The sequence below is a fragment of the Eretmochelys imbricata genome, chromosome 6, assembly GCF_965152235.1.
Source record: "Eretmochelys imbricata isolate rEreImb1 chromosome 6, rEreImb1.hap1, whole genome shotgun sequence".
Classification (NCBI taxonomy): Eukaryota; Metazoa; Chordata; order Testudines; family Cheloniidae; genus Eretmochelys; species Eretmochelys imbricata.
The window spans coordinates 123,082,980-123,099,440 of record NC_135577.1 but is presented as its reverse complement, the minus strand read 5'-3'; the positions used below and the strand labels follow the sequence as shown (position 1 = coordinate 123,099,440).

Genomic DNA, 16,461 nt, shown 5'->3' with positions numbered 1-16,461 from the left:
AAATAGTTGTACCAGTAAGCAGGCCTTTGCTAGTGCAACTATTGGAATGTAAGGGCTTGTCTACATGGCACATCCAGGAAAATTAATCTGAATTAACTAAAGAAGTGAATTTGAAGTGGATTAGTTAAACTGCATAAAATCCTTGTGTGAACACCCTCATTCAGAATTAAAGTGGCCTTATTTCATCTTGTCTTAGGCCATGTCTACACTATCCGCCGGATTGGAGGGTAGTGATTGATCTATCGGGGATCGATTTATCACGACTAGTGTAGACGCGATAAATCGATCCCCGATCGCTCTGCTGTCGACTCTGGAACTCCACCACGGCGAGAGGCGGAAGCGGAGTCAGCGGGGGAGCGGTGGCCATTGATCCCGCGCCGCGAGGATGCGAAGTAAGTGATTCTAAGTTGATCTTAGATATGTTGACTTCAGCTACGCTATTGTCATAGCTGAAGTTGCATATCTTAGATCGATTCCCCCCCCCCCCCCCCCCAGCGTAGACCAGGCCTTAATTCACTTCCAAGTGAATTAAACTAAGCTGAATTAAGCCACTTTAATTCTGAATGAGGGTGTTCCCACAAGGGTTTTATGTAGTTTAACAAATCCACTTCAGATTCACTTCTTTAGTTAATTCAGATTAACTTTCCTGGATGTCCCTTTGTGGACAAGCCCAAAGTGTGACCTCGAATGTCTGCTACACTGCTCAACCTGTGGTGGTCACCTACCTACCTAACTGGAACAGCAGGCAGGCTACATCACTACTTTGGGGTGGGATTTTTCCAAAGCCTGAACTCTGCCCCCGTTGAAATCAATGGCCCCCACTGAAGCCAATGGGAGTTTTATTATTAACTCCAATGGGAGCAGTGTTAGGTTTTTTTGGTAAATCCTTTGTTTATTTTTTCTCTTGAAAATTGAGCTCAGCCTCTTTGGAAATCCTTTTGCTGTAATTCTCTTAACTGCTGTAATGCAAACTGGCCACAAAAGCTTCTAAAGAAATCAAGCCTTCTGTGAGCTCTAGAAGAAAGAGAGAAAATTGTCACCTTCCCCCCCAAGTTGCATGTTGTTTTCCAGGGAGCAAAGGGCATTCTCTGGGAAGAAGATTTTTATCTGTGGCCGTGAAACTAGATTTATCATCATGCCCTGATTTTGGGGGTGGGGAAGTGCCTTTTGTTTTCTTTGGACTTTAGGCAGTTCATACTGCCATCATGAAACTGGATTTCAAACCACCATTTACTTTTTTTTTTTTTTTCTGGGCAGTTTTTGGCATCTAATGTTAATCCTGAAATTGGAAACCACAGTGGATAAAAGTTCTGTGTAACTTGCTTCCAGAACAAATAAGGTACAGCAGATAATTTTAGTGTTAGATTTCAGGAGCTGGGAGGGAGGTGGGGGGAGACAGCACCTTTCCTTTATAATGTCAGCCACCCTTCAAATGCAAGAGCAAAAATTCCCAAATTGAGATCTGGTGCATGTAGAGAAAGTTCATTTTCAAAATGGCGACAGCCTGCACTTAGGTGATATTAGAAGACACCGTGACAGTAAAGTAGTTTTATGCACAGCGGCTTAGCAAACATTTTGAGAACTAGTTTAGCGAAGCTATCAGGTTTAAAAATATCGAGCCACAAAGTTTTAATGAAACTATGTGTGGATCAAAGTATCATAAAGAGCATCCAAGAACTGCTTAAGAGATCCGTGAGTGGAAATTAGAATGGATCTTCGGGATTTATTCAGTAAAGCTGTCTATTTTGACCTTTTTTCAGTCTCATATTAAGGCTGCGGAAAGTGTGTTTTGTTTAGCTAATGCTTGGGGCTTGCGGCAGCTATTAGGTCGATTAAATTGGTGCTGCCACTGAAGTTTTAGTATGCATTAATTGACTGATAAGGACTTGGGAATCAAATGGCTGAAGGAAGGGGCTATCATCGGGTTTTCTCGCTTTATTTCTCTTTGCACTTCATTTACATCTCAAGCCCTATTGGTGATCCAGATTTGAATAAAGCCCCAGCTTAAGCAGTGATTAGATCTCAATAGCTTGGATTTTCAATGAAATTGCTGCTTCCCTCCCCCTTAACCAGATGTATTTAGAAATAGTAGCGGAAACTGACACCTGGGGTAACTTTATCATTCAAAACGAAGCTTCCGTGTATATATAAAAAACCTGCTGACATGAGGGCAGTACTTGATAGGCCTTTGACTCTGTCAGTGTCAGGGGTTAGCAGGAAACAAAGCCTAGGCCAAGCCAGGCTTCAGCAAGAATGAAAGCAGATAAGAAACCCTCCCTTCTCATTCTCAGGTTAGCCCTTTAACGAGCCCTCCAAAAAACATGCATTCAAAGCAATGATCCTGTAAACTCCAGAATAAGAAGTAAACCATCAGGAATATATAATGTAACAAGCAGCTGGGGTTTTTTATTCTGATTTTATTGTTATTATTGGGAAGCAATATTTTTAACTGTAAAATTCACCTTCTAATCCTTAAGCTGGTGATATGACAGTGTCAAATATGATGGGATTTTGTGATTCTCATTACTGTTATGCATTGTTCTTGACTAGTATTCCATATTAATATTTATAAATGCCATAAAAATAGTTTTTATGGAAATAGGAGGCCCCAAACCCTATTTTTTATATTATTTTCAACATACAAACATTACATCCAATATAGTTGATTACATTTTAGAACAAAAATGATTTTGCAAACAATCCACTTAATGCTGGTTAGGGTTGTTGTGGGTGGTGGTGGGGGGGTTGTGTGTGTGTGCGCAGAATGAAAAGCTGCAGATATGATCTTTTTACTAGTGTTCGCACAAACGGTATTCAAATTATAAAGAATAAAGGAATGTTGATTGCAATGCAAGAGTGATATCAGACAGACATGAAAATACAAACAGGAAGGAAAGTGTGTTTGAATTCCAAAAAGTGTATACCTAAAATAGCAAGAAAAGAAACAAAGTCAACAATCAAATGGAGTTTGGTAATTAACCATTGTCTTCTTGGGAGGAATTTGAATAGCTACCGGCCTCCTGGTGATTCTATTCTTTTCCAGTGTGAATTCTCTTATGAAAGAGAAACATTGGGAATTGGCTGCCTGAGAATAGATATATTATTAGTAGACAGTAGCCATGTTTTATAAAGAGGAAGGATGGTTCAGTGGTTAGGGCTCTAGCATGGGTCTTGGGAGACCTGCGTTCAATTCCCTTTTCCACCATAGACTTCCTGTGAGATCTTGGACAAGTTGCTTAGCCTTTGTGTGACTCAGTTCCCTGCCTCTAACGTGAAGGTGGTAATACTGTCCTAACGGGTGCTATGAGGAGAAAGACTAACGATTGTGAGATGCTCAGATACTGCAGGGATGTGGGCCAGATGCGGATCATCAGTAACATAGAAGGAAGTCAAATCTGTGAAACCGTTACTCAAGTATTCTGCTGAAACAATAGCTTTGATCCATTTTTTGAAGGGGGAAAACCAGAGTGAAGTTTTTCTTGAAGCAGACAGTGTCACAGTTGGACACGTTCCCTTCCCCTTTCTCCTTCAGAAAATAAACGTTTGGAAGATGGAACCCAAAATAGATTTCTGTGAGAATATATTAGCTGTCCCTTGCGTGCACGCCCCGGATTGGTGCTGAGGGTTGCCATGAAGGAGCATGCTGGATTGGCAACGTAGTGTTTGAGCACCCTGATTTTGGCATCTTGTGACTGCAGGACAGAGCATCCCAGACTGGTGTCATAGGGTTGCCTATGACTAGCTGACTGAGCATGCTAGATTGGCATGATAGGTTTGTCGTGTGCACACTGGCTTGGGGGTGTAGTGTTGGACTGAGCATGCTGGGCTGGGGTTGTCGGGTTGTTGGTGAGTGCTGGGCTCCTGGCATTCAGTTGTTTCAAGAGTGCTGTTTATGCATTTATTTAAACAAGTGCCTCAAACGTTACATGCAAACACATGAAGATAAAAGGGTAAAACCCTGGGCTCTTCCCAACCTTCATCATTAGTTTAGTTGGGAGTTTGTACTGAGCTAAAAGGAAATGGATGTCTTGGCTTCGCGTGGCTCCATAGAAATCAAAACTACCTGTAACCCAGCTCCAAAGAAACACAGGTCTAGAAAGACTGTGATGATGGCAATGATCATTTGACCCAGGCTGTGACAATGTCCAGAAAACACCTGTATTGTGTGAAGCAAAAGGCCACATGTACTAGCGATGGATGAACTTCCGAAAATTGCCTTGGACTCGAATAATCACCCCAAAATGTGGGTGCTTCCCAGAGTCTGTGGTGGCTCCCATCTCCTTGACCTCATCCCTCCTAGCACAGGACACTGTCTCTTCCTCCAACTCCCTCTGCCTTCTGTGATGGATCTTCACAGAAGCTTCCTTCCAGCTCCAGGCCTGTGGGAAAACTTTCTCCCCCTTTGTTTATGGGGTTTGGGTGTGTTGGCTCCTCCTAGCCCAGCACCCACTTGCCTGAATCCTGCAGATCTTTCTTCAAAAACATACAGCTAGCTGGGGTTTCCCTGCAGCTTGCATCCCAGAGTGCAGTGTGTATGCATGTACACAGTCTGAAAGTTTCATCTTCACATGGCAGCCTCTAATTTCCCAGGGATGGAGGCTAGGGGATCTTGTGACCTACAAACAAGCTGTGTGTTCTGGGGTGTATATTGTGAAGGAAACCCCAAATTGACTTTGTAAGGCACTGGGGAGCGTGTGTTGCAGGTCTCCCTCTGTGCCCAAGCACAGAGGATATGAGCTTGTTACAGCCTTATCTAGGGAAGTGTGTCTCTTTAGCTCACACTGATGCCATGCATGCTGCCAGCTCTGGAGGTGGCCAGCGAAACCCCTGGTGTATCTGTCAGCTGTCACACCTTTACAAGTTGAAAGGCTGAGACCACAATAGTATCTCTCTTGCTTGCAGAGAGTGAAGAGGACACATGGGTTTCTCCCCAAACCCCAAGCCCCCCCGCCCCCCCTTTCAGATGGGAAAGGAGGTTTGTGATGTCCACTGGCTGGACGTCTCAACTGAAGTGGGAGGAGACAGCAGGACAGTCAAGCTTCTCCCTAAAGGGGAAAGACCCTGCATTAGAGAGTGAAACCAGGCCCCCTCCACTCGGTTCGAGAGGCCCTGCCACTGCCAGGTAAGGAACTGGGGGAGGAGGTTGTTCTGAGTTCAGCTGAGTGTGCTGGGAAAGTTTTGCTTTTTTACAAAATGGGAAGGAAAAAAATCTCCAAACCCTCCAATCTGGGGTTTCGATTTTTGTACAAAATCCTTTGCAGGCCAGTAATCATCATCATAAACCTAAATGGTTTCCATGCAGCGTGTCTGTGTGGGTTCCAAATGAGCACCTGGGGGGAATCCCAACAACCCCCGCCATGAGGCAAATCCACGCTCAGACTGCGGTACAGCCGTGGCTGTCACTGGAGATACTGAACCAGTTCAGTTCTGGAGGAGCGTTACATGGCTGTATTACCAGATATTAGCCAACGTGAGCCCATTTCGGGTCACAGCAGATCTCAGATAAGTGAGATTTGGGTAAACTGAGGCTATCGCATGTGGGCTCCTCACTACCTTCACATCTCCATATAACTCTGACCCTGCCTACCTATCGCTCCGTGCTGAGCCTGGCATTGTCACCACACCCGCACTCTGACATTGATCCCATCCTTGTTCCCCTGCTTGTCTGTGCCATCACCTCCGTGCATTTCTCCACACAGCCCCCTGTGTGCGGTACCATCTCCCTGTGCTTATCCTGAAGGCCCCAGCCATGTCCACATTAAAGCCGCCTTTGACACCCTCTTCTCCAGTGCTGCCTACTGTGAATATAGCTGATGTATAAAAATCCCCTATTTGTTGTTCTCCTTCCCTTCACCTGTCTCCCTAACAAGTCTGTCCTTAGACTATGAGCTCCTGAGGGCAAGGACCGTCCCTTTTATATCGTGGGCATCGTTGTAAATAAATAATGACTGAGGTTGTAAGTCAGTGTCAGGTACCTTAGAAATACAGAGACTAATCGTATTGCCTGAGTGTTGGAAGGATTTGTGCAGGAACACTGCACAAGACGTAAGCACTCTCTTACAATTTCCGGCTCTCGCTCAGTTGTTAATTTGAATCTTTTTTAATCTGAAGTAAAATTGGGTTTACCGATGGATTTGGATTAATCAGATCTGAAAATACCTGGAAAGCCAGTAGACAGTTAGAAGAATTAACTTTCAGCGCTCCAAAAAGCGAAATATAATGGAAACTGGAATGGCTGTGGGAACCGATCTCTTGAATGACATTCTGTGTTCTGTTCAAACAAAACAAAACAGCCTGCGTGCACCCCCTCCCCCAAATACATTACATAAAACAATGCAATCTTCTTGGGAAACTTCTTAAAGAACCATTCCTGGGAAAAGATTTTTTTCCCCCCATATTAACAAGTTGTTACTCTTATTTAAAACTTCTCTCTCTCTCTCTCTCTCTCTCTCACAGGTCATATGTGGATAGAATTTAACATGCCAGATCAGAGAATTGAACCATCTAGCCCAGTATTCTGCCTCGGGCAGTGGCCAGTACTTGATACTTCAGGAGAAGAGAAGCATTCCCTCCCCGATAACTTATGCAGTGATGCTGTCTGTGGAGGATCAGTTTACACCCTGAAGCAGGCGCGTTGATTACTCTTATTTTAGCTTACCTTCCATAACAGCAATTGTTATGGTCACCAGTGTAGCCAAACCTTATTTAAATCTATTCACAGCATCTGGGTTCTTCTGATGGGGGAGTCAGGTTGCTAGCTCACGGGAGGGAGGGTAGGGATGCATTTTTATCACTGGACTCGAGGAATAAATGATGCCCACAACTTCTAGGAACTGCAATCTTAACTCCCCCAGCCCTGCAATGGAAACTTGTCTCATAGCATGGCTTGCTGAGTTAGTGGTGAATAAAGCCCCTTGCAGCCCATTCACTTTGATGCTATGTAACCTTTGAGGCTCTGTTTGCGGTGTGCCCCCGTACATTACAAGTCACCCACATTTACCTGAAATGATCTTCAGACCTGCGGCATGCCTTTTTCTCCCAATAGATGCTGCTATTTGGCACTGCTCATGAATCTGCTTTTGCAGCTTGCCCCACGTTTGTAGTTTCTAGTGGCCAGAGATGGCCTAGTTGAACCAGGAGGTGAGAAAAGAAAACATCAGTATACACGAAGGATGAGATTTTGGGGAACTGGGTCTCCAAATCCTTTCAGCAGCTTTGAAAAGGTAAGCTTAATATTTAATTGCTAGGTAGAATCCACTGTCGTGATAGTAATGGAATGGTGGTGTTAGATGGGGATGGGAAAGTACAAGCGTGGATTTGAAAAGCCTTTCCCTAAGGAAAACTGATGCCCCGTTTTGGACAGCTTTCCTTCCTGCTTCCTCTGCTTATCATTCGTTCCACCTATTCATAAAAGGGACTGAAGCAAAACAGAGGCCTTTGTGTTACTTGCTGGCTGCCTTAATGAGAGGGGAGTTTCAGAATTGGGGAGTGGGTGTGTGTGCTCACATGCCATGGTATGAATGCCTAGAGGAGGGGGTGGGAGTGGGGAATAACAACTGGGTAACTGAAGAAGGAAATCAAAAGGGAACTTTGTGACCAAACTGTCTCCTGCAAAACTTGGCCCTGACTAAGATCTCATGCTGGTTTCACAGTGTGTGTAACCCCCTTGACTTCGGTAGAGATATTCCTGACTAACACTGGTGTACTTGAAATCAGAATCAGGCTCATTATGAGCAAAATTGTAGGTATAGCTGGTAACACCACCAACAGCTAGGGTTTTCTAACACTTTTCATCATAAGACCCTGTTTTCAGTTGCTTTTAACTTTCCCAACCTTGTCCATGCTCAGTGTCTGCCTCTGGCTGAGTTACTTTTATTTATTTATATATATTTATTTATTTAAAGTTTCAGCTAAGAGAGTTCAGCTGTTGCTCAGAGCAAAGCTCAGGGAAAATATGTTTAAAAATTCTCGCTACTGTTTTGCTGACAAGCGCTATCTCCTCCACGCTTTGGAGCGCCCGGGCTTGAAATTTGGTAGAGGGGTTGCCCTTGTGTCAGCGAAGTGCTTTTCGCATCCTTGTAGAAATCTACCCATATTTGGCCAAATTATGAGCTTTTAAGTAGAGCTTTGTTAAAGTTTGACAGATAAATTCTCTGCGGATTGTATCCATGCTGAGCATGCTCCGCCCCTCCCCAGGGGCTACAGGGGATGAGCAGGATTTTCCTCAGTTGCACCTCCTGGCAGACAGGGGCTACTGTGGCACCAGGAACTAAGAGCAGAGAGTCTGTCGCTCCATCCTGTGCTCTCAATTCTCCCACTGCTGGAGGAGGAGACCAAGGAAGCTCGCAGAGTGGAATGCAGAGAGGTGAGGAGTGGAGGTGGGGCACAAGCTGCAAAGAAACAATCTGTGAGGTGGGGTGGGGCAGAGCATGCTCAGCCTGGATGCAATCTACCCCACACCAGGGGTACCTGCTAGGGGACAAGGGCAGAAGGGGGCAAGTGTGGGGAACAGGGAACGAACCACATCTGTAACCACTGGAGACTCCACATCAGAACCTGGAATAGAGCACAGGACTCCTGAATCTCAACATTCCTCTGCTGTGACACCCACTCACAAAGTGTCTTGTCACCTTCTAGTAGTAGGTCCACATACAGGGTAACAGCCTACTGCTGCTACCAGCTATTCCATTAGATCAAGAGCTAGAGGTTTTGCTGTGGATCTCTAGATTCCAACCCTTCTGATAACATTGTAGGGATTCAGTATTGTTCCACGTGATGGAATTTCTGTTTCTTCTTTGGGTGCCTTCTCATGTCCATTCCATATTAGGTATGTGTGCTCGCCACATAAACCAGTGCTGGAAGTTTTTCCCTCAGCAGTATCTGAAGGGGACCGGCTCTGGCGCCGCCTGCAGGGTGCTCGTGGTATAAGGGGGCACCACCGGCTCCCCCGACGCTCAGTTCCTTCTTGCTGCCAGTGACGGTGCTGGAACATCGGCTGCTTCGGCGAGCAGTGTTTCGTTTTATGTTCTTGTGAACCTTGAAAACCTGTAATATAGTTGTTAGTTTCTTAGTTACCCTTAGCAGTAATCATCAACTTTTGGTTAGTCCCAAATGGGACTCAGCCAGGGGATGGGGCATGCCCCGTACCCAGGCTTTAAGCCCTGCGATCGCTGCAAACGATCCACATATCACATAAGGTGATCACCTTATATCATCAGTGATCCACATATCACATAAGGTGCTTAGGCCAAGGGCACATAAGTGACAAGTGCCATATCTGCAAGTCCTTTAAACCTAGGATGAAGAAGGAGCGCGATATCCACCTGAAAGTGCTCCTGATGGAGTCGGCACTCACTCCGGCACCGGAGGAACAGTCCGTCTCTGCACTGAGCACCGGGGCCTCCATGCACAGTGCTCCGCCGGCGCTGTCCATGAGCCAGCACCGGCCCTCCATCCACGGCTCCGAGGAAGAAGCGGAAAAAGAGGGGGAGGGGAAGATCTCTCACCTCCCATAGGGGCAGGAGAGGACTGGGGGTGAGCCACAATCTGTGCTAAGCAGCTCAACACCCCCTTTGGGAAGTCGGACCCCATCTCAAATCGAGAGGTGCAGCCCATCCCATGCTTCGCCTGTGATCCTGGATAACAGTGCAGGCCCTAGCCAACTTCAGAGGCCATCGATGCACAAAGCTCTTTGAGCAGCTCAAGAGATCTTGACGCTCCCCGTGCTGCCCACACCAACTCCCATGGTACCCCAGTCTCGGGGAAAGCCCGTGTTGGGATCTATGCATGTGTCCCTGCCTCAGCAGTACTGATCCCCATCGAGAGGGACGTCCTGCCAACATTCACTTGCCCGAAGCCGTCACACCTCAGGACTGGAGAGGCAGGCTCTATGGAGCCCTCTTTGGTCCCCACACCGGACGCATTGATCGAGGGACTCGAGGTGTACCTCGCCAGTAGATTGGTGCAGACCCTCTGAGGCATGTGCCACCCGGCAAGAACTCCGGGACCGGCCCCAACTGTCTCCAAGGGCCCATAACTGATCCCGGCACTGATCAGACACCAGAGACCACTGGCCACCTGGCTGTCATCGCCTTGTCTCCAAGACGGAGGTCACCCTACTCAGGATGATCCTCCCAGCAACTGACCCATAGTTTCCAGTCCCATTCAGTGTCCTGGTACTGATCGAGTAGCATGAGGTGCGGATTGCTGGTATCTGATGCAGATCTGCTGAACGCCATCGGTCACAGAGAGCCTGACCAAGACAGTCTTGCTTGGACAGGTTGGCTTTGGGACGCAGTGACCGGCATTGGTTGGACAAGAGCCACTGCTCAGCCTGATCCTGGTCGCCTGGGACCAATCACTCCACTGGTAGCTCCAACTTGGAGCAAGGTTCCCTGCCTGCGGGAGAAGCCCTGGTACTGAGCTTCTGTCAAAGCTTTTGACACGGTCTCCCACAGTATTCTTGTCAGCAAGTTAAAGAAGTATGGGCTGGATGAATGCACTATAAGGTGGGTAGAAAGTTGGCTAGATTGTCGGGCTCAACGGGTAGTGATCAATGGCTCCATGTCTAGTTGGCAGCCGGTGTCAAGTGGAGTGCCCCAGGGGTTGGTCCTGGGGCCGGTTTTGTCCAATATCTTCATAAATGATCTGGAGGATGGTGTGGATTGCACTCTCAGCAAATTTGCGGATGATACTAAACTGGGAGGAGTGGTAGATACGCTGGAGGGGAGGGATAGGATACAGAAGGACCTAGACAAATTGGAGGATTGGGCCAAAAGAAATCTGATGAGGTTCAATAAGGATAAGTGCAGGGTCCTGCACTTAGGACGGAAGAACCCAATGCACAGCTACAGACTAGGGACCAAATGGCTAGGCAGCAGTTCTGCGGAAAAGGACCTAGGGGTGACAGTGGACGAGAAGCTGGATATGAGTCAGCAGTGTGCCCTTGTTGCCAAGAAGGCCAATGGCATTTTGGGATGTATAAGTAGGGGCATAGCGAGCAGATCGAGGGACGTGATCGTCCCCCTCTATTCGACATTGGTGAGGCATCATCTAGAGTACTGTGTCCAGTTTTGGGCCCCACACTACAAGAAGGATGTGGATAAATTGGAAAGAGTCCAGCAAAGGGCAACAAAAATTATTAGGGGTCTGGAACACATGACTTATGAGGAGAGGCTGAGGGAACTGGGATTGTTTAGTCTGTGGAAGAGAAGAATGAGGGGGGATTTGATAGCTGCTTTCAACTACCTGAGAGGTAGTTCCAGAGAGGATGGTTCTAGACTATTCTCAGTGGTGGAAGAGGACAGGACAAGGAGTAATGGTCTCAAGTTGCAGTGGGGGAGGTTTAGGTTGTATATTAGGAAAAACTTTTTCACTAGGAGGGTGGTGAAACACTGGAATGCGTTGCCTAGGGAGGTGGTGGAATCTCCTTCCTTAGAAGTTTTTAAGGTCAGGCTTGACAAAGCCCTGTCTGGGATGATTTAATTGGGGATGGGTTCTGCTTTTGAGCAGGGGGTTGGACTAGATGACCTCCTGAGGTCCCTTCCAACCCTGATATTCTATGATTCTATGATACTGGCAGTGCCAACTACATTATTGTCTCAAGTCCAAAGGGATGTTGCGGTGCTTCAAGCCATGTGCTGCTCTCTGGGCCTACTGGTGAACGACAAAAAGTCAACATCAGTGCCAGTGCAGAGGATAGAGTTCTTCAAAGCGGTCCTCGACTCTACCTGCTCCAGAGCGTTCCTGCTGCTGGAAAGGTTCCACACCCTGGCGAACCTCATCGCGGAAGTCTCCACGTCCCCTCTGACTACGGCCAGGGTCTACCTGCACCTGCTGGGCCACATGGCAGCATGCACTTACGTGGTCCACCATGCCAGGCTCTGGATGCAGCATGGTGGCGACTATCTATTCCCAGTTCCGAGACCCTCTGGAGAAGATCATTACCATCCCCCAGGCAATAGAAATCTCAATGCGAAGGTGGACCGACCGCAGGACAGTTGTGGAAGGGGTTCCATTCGACAACCCTCCTCACTCCATTGAGTTGGTGTCGAACACCTTGGACCTCGGCGGGGGGCACATATCAGCATCCACCAGACACAGGGGATATGGTCCCTGGAGGAGGCACGGTTACACATAAGCGTCAAAGAGCTCTGAGCGGTCCGGCTGGCATGTGGAGTCTTCTTTCCCCACCTGTCAGGCAAGGTGGTACGAGTCTTAACGGACAACACAGCCTCGATATTCTACATCAACAGGCAAGGGGGAGCACTCTCGTCGGCTCTCTGTCAAGAGGCACTCCGTCTGTGGGACTTCTGTATCAGCCACGAAATTCACTTGGAAGCTTGTCACCTTCCCGGTGTCAGGAATATGCTGGTAGACCAGCTCAGCAGGGACTTCTCCTCTCACTACGAGTGGTCGCCCCATCCAGAGGTAGCTGCATGATCTTCCTGAGGTGGGGAACTCCCCAAGTGGACCTATTCGCTACCAGACAGAACAGGAAATTCCACCGGTTTTGTTCTCGACAGGTTCTGAGCAAGGTCTCCCTCCCTGATGCCTTCCTCCTGTCATAGTCAGAGGGCCTGATGTACGCATTCCCTCCAATTCCTCTCATCAGCAGGGCCATGGCAAAGATCAAGGTTATCATGATCGCCCTGGCGTGGTCTCACCAGCATTGGTTCGGCACGCTCATGAGCCTGTCAGCAGCCCCTCCCTAGCCCCTACCCAACCAACTGGAGCTGCCGTCACAGGACCATGGTCAGCTCTTACACCCCAACCTTGGATTCCTCCACCTCTCAGCATGGATATTGTGTGACTGAACCCGGAGGAGCAGAGCTGTTTGGAAGGAGTCCAGGAGGACCTGTTGGACTCCTTTCCAAAGTAGGAAGCCCTCAACTAGACTGTCTTACCTGGCCAAGTGGATGAGGTTTTCCCTCTGGGTGTCCGAACGGGGCATCTCTCCCTCATGTTCCTCCATACAGGAACATGGACTATTTGCTCCATTTGAGGAGCCAGGGTCTGGCACACTCTTCCATTAGAGTGCATCTTGAGGCCATCCCCACTTTTCACCTGCCGATCCAAGGACAGACGGTATTCTCCCATGACATGAAGTTCAGATTCTTGAGAGGGTTGCAGAGATTCTTCCCGCAGGTGCAGGCTCCTGTCCCACAATGGGATCTTAATTTGGTCCTCTCTAGGCTCACTGGCCTGCCATTTGAACCTCTGGGGTCCTGCTCCCTTTCCCATCTGTCATGGAAGGTCACGTTCCTGGTGGTGGTGACGTCAGTGAGATAGGTCTGAGAAATTAAAGCCTTGACCTCAGAACTGCCTCGGTCTTCTACAAAGATAAGGTCAGTTGTGGCCCCACCCAGCCTTCCTGCCAAAGGTGGTCTCCACCTTCCATATGAACCAGAACATCTTCCTTCCGGTGTTCTTTCCCAAACCACACAAAACCAGTGAGAAGAGGTGTCTTCACGCCCTGGATGTCTGGAGGGCCTTGGCTTTTTACTTAGAACGTACCAAGCCTTTCCGTAAATCGACTCAATTCTTCATCGCTACAGCGGATAGGATGAAGGGTCATCCGGTGTGCTCGCAGAGGATTTCCAATTGGATCACCTCATGCACAAGGACCTGTTATGACCTGGTGGGGGTTCCACTGTCGCCGATTGTCAGAGCCCACTTGACGAAAGCTCAGGCATCTTTGGTGGCCTTCCTGGCACACATCCCTAACCAGGACATCTATAGAGCTGCAACGTGGTCCTCTGTCCACACATTTACCGCTCATTACACTATCACTCAGCAGGCCAGGGACGATGCTGGGTTCGCCAGAGCTGTGTTGCAATCTACACGTCCGTGAACTCCTACCCACCTCCAGGGGTACTGCTTCGGAGTCACCTAATGTGGAATGGACATGAGCGAGCACTCAAAGAAGAAAAGACAGTTACTTTTTCTGTAACTGGTGTTCTTTGAGATGTGTTGCTCATGTCCTTTCCATGACCCGCCCTCCTTCCCCACTGTCGGAATTTCTGGCAAGAAGGAACTGAGGGTGGGGCGGGAGCTGGCGGCGCCCCTTATACCGTGCCATGCATGCGCCATTCCAGGGGCCGCCAGAGCCGGTCCCCTACAGATACTGCTGAGGGAAAAACTTCTGGCACCAGCATATGTGACGAGCACACACACGTACAATGGAATGGACGTGAGCAACGCATCTCGAAGAACACCCATTATGGAAAAGGTAACTGTCTTTTTTGGCTTTTTAGTCAACTTAGGAAACTACATGAAAAAAACCCCTACATTAAAAGAACGCGACGGTTGCAAAAGGCAAGCACTCAAAAGTTAGGATATGTCAGTAGTCAGGTTTCCTGTGCAATCTTAATTTGACTGCCCTGTGCATATGCATTATGATACAGTCTTTAATTACATGATCACATACAATTTTTTCTACAGGGCCTCTGCCTCCTTCAGCGCACAGGATGGATGGAGCTCAATAAATAGGTAGCTATCCAATATTTCTTTCTGGCCATGGGTGTGTGGCCGTAGGTCCTATTTACTATACACAGTTGAATCCCTGCACAGAGTAGGAATGATTAATTAAGGACTACCCTGTGTCAATCAGACTAGTTTTACTTGTGGTCTAAACTAGGCTGGGGCCAGTGCTTCCAATGGAGTGGAAAGCTGCTTGTAAAGTTAAGGCACTGGACTTGGATTCAATTCCTGCCTCTGCCACAGATTTCCTGTGTGATCTTGGACAAGTCACTTAATTTCTCTGTCAAAGGGGGATAATGGCATGTCCCTATCTCACAGGGGTATGTGAGGATAAATTCTTCCATGTTGGTGAGGTGCTCAAATACTGCAGTGAAAGGGGTCATGTACAAACCTAGCTAGAGAAAGGCAGATGGTAAAAGTCTAAGGCCTTTGTCCAAAGCCCACTTCTGCATTTAGTACATACCGCACACACTTAAATAAAATGTGAAAAATGTTTGCATTTCATTCTTTAAGTAACAGAGAAAGTCAAGCCGGATGTATCGGAAAGCTTAGAATTTGAAAGCAATATTATCCTCTGCCTGCAGTACAATGATTGAAAATGACATCTTCTGCATACCCAATTAAAATACATACCTTTTAACCTTCACAACCATCGGAGATCTGTATCATTAAGACTGATTCAACAAGATGCCTTGATATTCTAAATTATTTGTATGCCTGGTATTCCAAATAAACATTTGTGAAATTCATTTCAAAAGATGTTAACTCTCGTGAAACCCGTGTGCCCCAAAGGGATTATATAAATTTCCATGTCAAATATTTGAAGCAAAGCACTTGTACAGAAACAGTGTTTTTTTGTGTTTTGATGCCTTTCATTTCCATAAACTAGATTACTTTCTGAAATTACTTTCACACAGAGAACAGTTTCTATTGAATTCCAGTCAGTGAGCTCCTTGGAGTGTGATGTGAATAAAATATCGATGAGCTATGTAGCAGCCGGTATGCATATGCATGTGTGTTGTATGAGGAGGGCAAACCAAGTTTAGATTTTATCTGTAAGAGGGTTCATAGACAGAGATTTACTGTCTTAGAGTAATTGCTAAACAACTGTTTCATTTATAGCCTCACAAGAAAGCTCTCTGGATTTCTGTCTCCATCTCTTACCTGGCTAACGAGCTGATCTCTCTTGTTAAGTACTGATTTGCTGGCATGCAGCTGTTTCTGGCTGTCAGGAGTTCTTCAACGGCAAAGTTTTATCTGCTTCTTGCAAACCCTGATTCTGCCAAAAAAAAAAAAAAAAAGGCTTACACACAAAAAATTGATCTGAGCCAACATTATCCATATTGTCCTCCTTTTGCCAACCCTGTGAAATGATCAAATGCCCAGGTTTCTAGAGGAGGAGGAAAGAAACACTTGAAGACGAAATTTGCCGTTTTAAGTTTTACATAAACTACTCCTAAAACCTCTGTTTTCTATCATATCTTCTGTTTAGATTACGTCGGTCTTTGTGGGATTGGCTTCTGAAGTTGTTCGCAAGAGACTAGTGGGGACAGCGGGGACATCTGTGATCAATGTTCTGCAACTCAGCCCCAAATCATGGGCTATGGGAGCCTCCCTAAAGGACATGTGTCAAGTTCACTGGGTTCAAAACAAGCCGAGTCTGCAGAACACTGTGTCTCCTATCCGAATGGCTTCAGAAATTAAAAAATAAAACCCCAAAGAGATACCATCAATCAAGGGTGGTGCATTTGTGGTTTCTAGTTATTATTTGTAGTATGTGATTTATAGATTATGAGCAAAATTCTTCTTGCTGAACAGCAGTGAGGAGCCTCTTATCCTCAGTGAGGATCTTTATCATATATTTTGTGCTTGTTCAACACATGGCACTCCCATTGACATCAGTGGAAATCTCAGCTACAGAATCAGGATCAGCAAAGTGAAATCTGTCTTCTAAAGCCAAACTAAACTTTCAGTCCATTT

At 46.8% G+C, this 16,461-nt stretch overlaps 1 long non-coding RNA gene across 1 annotated transcript; it reads left to right on the top strand.

The window, feature by feature from the left end:
* Window positions 1–6,468: 6,468 nt before the first annotated feature.
* LOC144267077 (uncharacterized) lies at window positions 6,469–16,199 on the top strand. Its single transcript, XR_013346536.1, has 4 exons — window positions 6,469–6,629; window positions 7,046–7,223; window positions 14,443–14,490; window positions 15,974–16,199. It is a non-coding gene; the product is annotated as an uncharacterized LOC144267077 (long non-coding RNA).
* The last annotated feature ends 262 nt before the right edge of the window (window positions 16,200–16,461 follow it).